A 7,891-nucleotide genomic window follows, 5' to 3' on the forward strand; every position below is an offset into this window, starting at 1 on the left:
AATAGAGGAGTGAGAGATGATATGACCCTAACTAACTATAGCTTGTACCGCATGATAGTTCCTTTACACATTATGCCGAATAACTTAGTGCAATATTGATCAGACTCTAGCCCAATAAAATATTCACGGATTCATAATTTATAACTTGATGGTTTCAATATCTAATGTCTTCAATAATGAACTTATTGGGATTTTAAGGAAGAATAGCTTGATAGACACTTGTAATTGTTCGTATTTGATATTCGGATTCCTATACTCTACGCAGTTTCATCCAGACACTTATAGTTATTCAAATTTATTGTATTAAACCCCTTTGACCATTGACCATTGACCAAGTCTATGTGGAAATTTAATTACTGAATTGGATAAAATATGTATATTTCACACGTATAAGGAGCATTAACATATAAATATTTAAACCAAAATTACTAAAATAAAGGAAAAAAGAAAAAGAGAAATACAAAAAAAATCAACTTAAAAGAAGAAATAAAAGGTTAAGGAGTGCTTTTTCTTTTTCACTCCCCCCTTGTCACGACCCCGATTTTCCCACCTTTGGGAATTGTGATAACGCCTACTCGCGAAAGCTAGGCAAGCTGATAGTACAGTTTAACCATCATTATTATTAATTCAACAGGAATAGTTAATAACTAAAACAAAATAATTATGAAATGCAGAAGTGATATAACAATCCACGAATTCTAATACATAGCTACCCTAAAGATTTGGTGTCACAATCCACGAACGACTAAGATTTACTGCAAATATAAGTCTGAAAGAAGTATAATTATTATCAAAATAGAAGAGACAGAAGAAACTAAAACGGGGAAATGGGATTTCAGGCTCTGCGAACGCCAGCAAATCTACCTTGGTCTCCCTGGACTGAAGGCAGCAACCTCAAATCTAATCACATGGTCCGGCACCGAAATCTACAAAAAAGTGCAGAGTGCATAATCAGTACAACTGACCCCATGTACTAGTAAGTGTCGAGCCTAACCTTAGTGAAGTAGTGACGAGGCTAGGACATGATAATCATAAAAACCTGTGCAGTTTAATCATATACGAGTAGAACAATAATAACAGGAAAATAACAAATAAAAATGGAAAGGGGAAACATGTTGCGGGGAATATAAAATTCTAATAGTAATTCAACAGAGAGGCATAATAAACATCATATTTGAATCAGCAAGAACAATGAAATAGTAACACGTGCACTGCATCACCCTACGTGCTTTTACTCTCGTCCTCACCATAAGAATCAACAGAAACAACACGGCATCATGCTTCGTGCATTAGCTCTCATAATCACGGCACGACATCACCCTTCGTGCAGTAACTCTCAAACCATGGCACGACATCACCCTTTGTGCATTAATACTCACAGTATCGGCACGACATCACCCTTCGTACATTAACACTCACTCACAATATCATGCACGGCATCACCTTCGTGCTTTACACTCTTCCTCACCCAAACAATAGAAACAATAACATCCCGGCAAGGGAATCAACAATATGAAATAATAACATCCCGTCAAGGAAATCAGCTATAACCAAATCTCATTTCAATAGTTAACTTCACAAAATAAGTCTCAACTTGAATTAATACTCAACAATGGTCAATTACCAAGAAAATATCATAAGCCTTGTCCAACATGGATAATCATCAACTTAAGTATGGATAGTACATAATAAGCACCACAACGGTCACAATTTAAGACTCACTTGCATGCTCGACACCAACGTATAGATACTCGTCACCACACCTCTACGTCGTACTCAACACTAACATGTAGCAAATAAGACAATAACTCATATTCCCTCAAGCTAAGGTTAGATCAAATACTTACCTTGATTCCACGGACAAAAATCAATCCTCAATTACCGCTTTACTTCTCGGTTCCACTTCCAATCCGCTTGTTTCTAGTCATAATTTACTTAATAACATCAATATATGCTAAATAAACCAGTTCTAATGCATGAATATAGATTTCCCAATGTTTTCCCCAAAAAGTCAAAACCCGACCGCGGGCCCGCTTGGTAAAAACTCGAAGTTCGAACCAAAACCGATTACCTATTCTCCCACGAACTCAAATATGCAATTGGTTTAGAAATCCGACCTAAAATCGAGGTCCAAATCCCCAAATTTTGAAATTCCTAATTTCTACCCAAGAACACCTAATTTCCCATGAAAAACTCTATATTTTGAGATTCAATCATGTAAAAAGATGAAATAGATTGAAGGAAAAGAGTTAAGATTCATTTACCTATGATTTGGGGAGGAACTTGCTCTAGGAAAATCGCCCTTTGGAGTTTAGGTTTTGAAATTCTGAAGAATGAAGTGAAAATCCCATCTAAATGATGTTTTGTTCAGGTGCAGATATTGCAATTGCGAAGCTCGCAAATACGAGACAGGCTTCGCAATTGCGAACCTACTGCATGTCTGCTCCTTTTGCAATTGCGAACAATTTGTCGCAATTGCAATCTTTGACCCTCCCTGTTGACTTCGCAATTGCGAACAAATACTGGCGTGGGCTTCTTCGCAATTGCGATAAATTCCTCGCAATGGGCAAGCCTGTTAGGCTCAAAATTGTGAAGTCTGACCTCGCAATGGCGAGATCAGAGCCTGCAATAAAAATACCAGATGCAACAGAAATTTTCTAATTCTAAACTCATTCTGTGGCCTATCAAAAACTCACCTGAGCCTTCGGGACTCCAACCCAAACATACACACAAGTCTAAAAACATCATATGTACTTGGTCGTGCAATCAAATCGCCAAAATAACATCTTGAACAACGAATTTGACACCAAAACTCATGGAATTCTCAAGATAGTTCAAAAGTTTCATTTTCTCAATCAAGGGTCCGAATTACGTCAAATTACTTCCGTTTCTCACCAAATTTTACAGATAAGGCTTAATTATTATAACGGACCTACCGGGCTTCGGAACCAAAATACGGGCCCGATACCATCAAGTTCCAACATTATTCAATTTCTAAGAACCTTTATATTTTCCAGCAAACAATTTTCTTTAAAAATATTTCTCGGGCTAGGACCTCGAAATTTGATTATGGGCATACGCCCAAGTCCCATATTTACTATGGACCTTGCGGGACCGTCAAATCACGGGTCCGGGTCCGTTTACCAATAATGTTGACCCAAGTCAACTTTATTCAATTTTAAAGGACAAATTCAATATTTTTCTTAAATCTCACATAAAAGCTTTCCGAAAATGCGCCCAGACTGCGCACGCAAATTGCGGAGAAAGAAAATGAGGTTTTCAAGGCCTCGAAACCCAAATTAGAGTTTTAAAACAAAAGATGACCCTTTGGGTCATCACATTCTCCACCTCTAAAACAACCGTTCGTCCTTTAACGGACATAGAAAAGTACCTGAGTTGGTGAAAAGATGGGAATATAGGCTCCGCATATCAAACTCGGACTCCTAGGTAGCTGTCTCTACAGACTGACCTCTCCACTGAACACGAACCGATAGATAACTCTTCGATCTCAACTGATGAACATGCCGGTCTAGGATAGCTACCGACTCCTCCTCATAGGTCAAGTCCTTGTCTAACTGGATGGTGCTGAAGTCTAACACGTGGGATGGATCGCAGTGATACTTCCAAAGCATGGACACATAAAACACTGGATGCACAACCTAATAAACTCAACGCCAATGCAAGTCTGTAAGCCACCTCTCCCACTCGATCAAGAATTTCAAAAGGTCCGATGAACCTAGGGCTTAGCTTGCCCTTATTCCGAAATCTCATTACGCCCTTCATGGGCGACACCCGAAGCAACACTCGCTCTCCGACCATGAATAACACATCATGAACCTTACGATCGACATAACTCTTTTGCCTGGACTGAGCTGTACGAAGCCTATCCTGAATGATCTTAACCTTGTCCAAGGCATCCTGTACTAAATTTGTACCCAACAACCGAGCCTTTCCCGGATCAAACCATCCAACCGACGACCGAAATTGTCTCCCATATAATGCCTCAAAAGGAGCCATCTGGATGCTCGACTGATAACTATTATTGTAAGAAAACTCCGCTAACGGCAAGAACTGATCCCATGAAACTCCAAAGTCAATAACACATGCTCGAAGCATATCCTCCAAAATCTAATAGTACGCTCGGACTGTCCGTCCGTCTGAGGATGAATGCTGTGCTGAACTCGACCCGTGTACCCAACTCATGCTGAACTGCCCTCCAGAAATGCGAAGTAAACTGCGTACCCCGATCAGAAATGATAGACACGGGCACACCATGAAGACAAAAAATCTCCCGAATGTAGATCTCAGCTAACCGCTCAGAAGAATAGGAAACTGCCATAGGAATTAAGTGCGCTGACTTGGTCAGCCTATCCACAATAACCCATACTGCATCGAACTTCCTCTGAGTCTGTGGGAGTCCAACAACGAAGTCCATAGTGATACGCTCCCACTTCCACTCAGGAATCTCAATCTTTTGAAGCAAACCACCAGGTCTCTAATGCTCGTACTTTACCTGCTAACAATTCAAGCACCAAGCTACATATGCAACAATATCCTTCTTCATCCTCCTCCACCAATAATGCTGCCGCAAGTCCGGATACATCTTAGCAGCGCCCGGATGAATAGAATACTGAGAACTATGGGCCTCCTCTAGAATCAACTCACAAAGTCCATGCACATTAGGCACACAAACTCGACCCTGCATCCTCAAAACTCCATTATCTCCAACTGTAACCTGCTTGGCACCACCGTACCACACTATGTCCCTAAGGATAAGCAAATGAGGGTCATCATATTGTTGGTCCCTGATATGCTCAAATAATGAAGATCGAGTGACTATGCAAGCTAGAACACGGTTAGGCCTAGAAACATCCAACCTCACGAACTGATTGGCTAAAGCCTGAACATCCAAAGCAAGTGGTCTCTCACCGACTGGAATATACGCAAGGCTGCCCATACTGGATGACTTCCTACTCAAAGCATCGGCTACTACATTGGCCTTCCCCAGATGATACAAGATGTTGATATCATAGTTTTTCAATAGCTCCAACCACTTCCTCTACCTCAAATTTAGTTCTTTCTGCTTAAACAAGTATTGTAGACTCTGGCGATCCGTGAACACCTCACATGACACGCCATATAAATAGTGCCTCTAAATCTTCAGCGCATGAATAATGGTTGCTAGCTCCAAATCATGAACTAGATAATTCTTCTCGTGAATCTTTAACTGCCGCAAAGCATATGCAATAACCGTGCCATTCTGCATCAACATTGCACCAAGTCCAATACGAGATGCATCACAATATACCGTATATGGCCCAGAACCTGTGGGAAAAACCAACACCGGCGCCGTATTCAAAGTTGTCTTGAGCTTTTGAAAGCTCGCCTCATGCTCATCCGACCACCTGAATTGGGCACACTTCTGGGTCAACCTGGTCATCGGGGCTACTATAGATGAAAACCCTCCACAAACCGACGGTAATAACCTGCCAAACCCAAGAAACTTCGGATCTCTATAGCTGATGTGGGTCTAGGCCAGTCCTTGACTGCCTTAATCTTCTTAGGATCCACCTGAATACCCTCTACTGATACGACGTGACCTAGGAATGCTACTGAACTCAACCAAAACTCACTTTTCAAAAATTTAGCATATAATTGACTATCTCTCAGAGTCTAGAGAACAACTCGAAGATGCTGCTCGTGCTCCTCTCAACTGAGGGAGTAGATCAAGATATCATCAATGAAGACAATCACAAAGGAATCCAGATAAGGCTTGAACACCCGGTTCCTCAAATCCATAAAAGTTGTTGGGGCATTTGTCAACCTAAATGACATCACCAGAAACTCGTAATGCCCGTACCGAGTGCGAAAAGCTGTCTTAGGGACATCGGATGCCCTAATGCTCAACTGGTGGTAGCCCAATCTCAAATCAATCATCAAAAACACTTTGACACCTAGAAGCTGATCAAACAAATCATCAATCCTCGGCAATAGATACTTGTTCTTGATGGTGACTTTGTTCAACTACCGATAGTCTATGCACATCCTCATCGACCCATCCTTCTTTTTAACAAACAACACCGGTGCACCCTAGGGCGAGACACTAGGTCTAATAAAGCCCTTATAAAGCAAGTCTTGCAGCTGTTCCTTCAATTATTTCAACTCTGGCGGGGCCATACGATGTAGCGTAATAGAAATGGGCTGAGTGCCCAGAGCCAAATCAATGCAACAGTCGATATCCCCGTCGGGTGGCATCCCCGATAGGTCTGCAAGAAATACTTTTGGGAACTCCCGCACAACTAGCATGGAATCCATAGAAGGAACCTCAACACTAGAATCACGAACATATGCCAAATAAGCCAAACACCCTTCTTGACTATAAGCCAAGCCTTCATATAAGAAATAACCCTACTGATAGAATGACCAGGAGTCCCTCTCCACTCTAATTGAGGCAAACCTGGCAAGGCTAAGGTTACAGTATTGGAATGATAGTCCAATATAGCATGGTAAGGTGACGACCAATCCATCCCCAAAATAACATCGAAATCAACCATATCGAGGAGTAGGAGGTCTACATTGGTCTCAAGACTCCCAATAACAACCATGCATGGATGATGGACACGGTCTACAATAATAGAATCACCCACTGGCATAGACACATATACATAAGTACTCAAAGAATCACGAAGCAAAACCAAATATTAAGCAAAATAAGAAGACACATAGGAGTATGTAGACCCGGGATTAAACAGAACTGAAGCATCTCTACTACAAACCAAAACAGTACTTGTGATAACAACATCAGAGGACTCAGCCTCAGGCCTGGCTGGAAAAGCATAACATTGGGGCTGGGCCCTACCACTCTGAATTATATCCCTGGGACGGCCTCCTACTGGCTGGCCTCTACCTCTAATACCTCTACCTCCACTTTTAGCTGCCCGACCCCTACCCCTAGCTGGCTGGGCCGACGATGGAACACCCAGTGCCTGAACCATAGCACGAGAACCCTGATGCTAGGAACTGCTCGAGGATCGAGGGAAAAATCTAGAAATGTGCCTCGAATCGCCACAAGTATAACAAGTTCTCAGCTGCTGGGACTGCTAGCTCTAGAACTGACCCTGACGGCCTGAATGGCCACCCTGAAAACTTTGGAGCGGAGGGGCATTGATAGGAGCTGGTGACGCACTATAGGGTAGCTGATATAAATACTGAATGAAATTGCCTGGGAGGATGGCCCCTACCAAAAGAATCCCTACCTCCAGACAAGGCACCACTGAATCTACCAGAATGACGGGGCCTCTTGTCAGACCCCTGACCGCTCCCCTAAGCTAGAACCATCTCAACCCGCCTGGCCACATTGGCTGCATCCTAGAAAGAAATCTCGCTCCCTGTCTCCTTAGCCATTTGCAATCGAATAGGATGAGCGAGTCCCTCAATGAACCTCCTCCTCTCTCTCTCTCTCTCTCTCTCTCTCTATGGGGAGTATAAGAAGAGCATAACGAGCCAAATCAACAAACCTAGTCTCATACTGGGTGACAGTCAAAGAACCCTGCTAGAGGCGCTCAAATTACCTCCGATAATCCTCTCTCCGGGTGATAGGGAGAAACTTCTCCAGAAATAGCCGAGAGAATTTATCCCAAGTCAGATCTGGTGATCCAACTGGCCTGGCCAAACAATAATCCCTCCACCACTTCTTGATTGAACCTGACAGATGAAAAATAGCAAAGTCGACCCCGTTGGTCTCCACTACCCCCATGTTCCGCAGAACCTCATGACAACTATTCAAATAATCCTGGAGATCCTCTGAAGATGTACCACCATAAGTGGTAGAAAAAAGCTTGGTGAACCTCTCCAGTCTCCACAAGGCATCAGCAGATATAGCTTACCCATC

The sequence above is a fragment of the Nicotiana sylvestris genome, chromosome 10 (assembly GCF_000393655.2).
Source record: "Nicotiana sylvestris chromosome 10, ASM39365v2, whole genome shotgun sequence".
Classification (NCBI taxonomy): domain Eukaryota; kingdom Viridiplantae; phylum Streptophyta; class Magnoliopsida; order Solanales; family Solanaceae; genus Nicotiana; species Nicotiana sylvestris.